This window comes from Gopherus flavomarginatus, chromosome 4 (genome assembly GCF_025201925.1).
Source record: "Gopherus flavomarginatus isolate rGopFla2 chromosome 4, rGopFla2.mat.asm, whole genome shotgun sequence".
Classification (NCBI taxonomy): domain Eukaryota; kingdom Metazoa; phylum Chordata; order Testudines; family Testudinidae; genus Gopherus; species Gopherus flavomarginatus.
The window spans coordinates 72,529,035-72,530,057 of record NC_066620.1 but is presented as its reverse complement, the minus strand read 5'-3'; positions in this window follow the sequence as shown (position 1 = coordinate 72,530,057).

Genomic DNA, 1,023 nt, shown 5'->3' with positions numbered 1-1,023 from the left:
CCCCCCCCCGCCAATGATCAGTCCCCACAGCGTAGGGGGTTATAAGTAGCCTCCTCCCAGCACAGCGCCGCCTGCCGTGAGCGCCGGGCCCTGCGCTGCCCAAACTTAAGGAGCGGCCGTGACGAGACTCTGAGCCCCTCCCACCACCACACATCCCGGGAGCCCGCCCTCCAGCGCGCCCCCAAACCTGGGCCCGTCGCAGCCTCCTGTCCCGGGACTCCACCCTGGACAGGTGCAAAGCACCCCGCCCTCGCTCCAGGACGTAAGCCCTGTGCACCAAACCGACCCAACATTCTTCCCCAGGCTCTGCACTGGCATCCTGCCCTCAAGCCTCTACCTCTCGAGATCAGATCCACTGATTTTTTAAAGAGCTTTTTTGTGTTTTCCAAGCAGTGGAGGATTCTTTCCTTTTGGAGGTCGTTGCCCACAAACTGCATCTTCTGTTTTTTAAACATAGCAGGAAATGGGAACTGTGTTTGGGCATTCCCAACAAAGGAAGCACAGGACTGACAACACACAGCTAATGCTGCTTTGACTTGCAGTTGCTTTTGCCCAAACAATGGTGCCTGATGCCTCAAGTAACCTGTAGAGCTCCATAGTTAGATCTTCAAACTATAGGGAAGTGGGGGAAACTTTTGTGGGTTTGTCTGGGCAAGGAAAAGGCAAAGCTCGTGCTCTGCCTGGCCTGGTGATGGCAACTATGAACTTCCTTTCTTACAGGCAGCTGCTTCTATCATTAGAATAACAGAAATGGTGGCCCAGAGGCTTGGAACCTACTGTACAGGAGATCTTAGTATTTCACAAATGATATGTCTAGCAGTAACACCCAAATGAGTGCACCAGCTCAATGCAGTCACAAAGATCACATATACTCAGGGCTGGAGTAAGGAAGCTTCGTGCCCTAGGCGAAACTTCCACCTTGTGCCCCCCTCCACCCTGAGGTGCCCCCACCCCTGTGGCAGCTCCCTCCCTGCCCTGAGGCTCCCCGCACCCTGGGAGCTGTGCAGCACCTACCCACCCCAG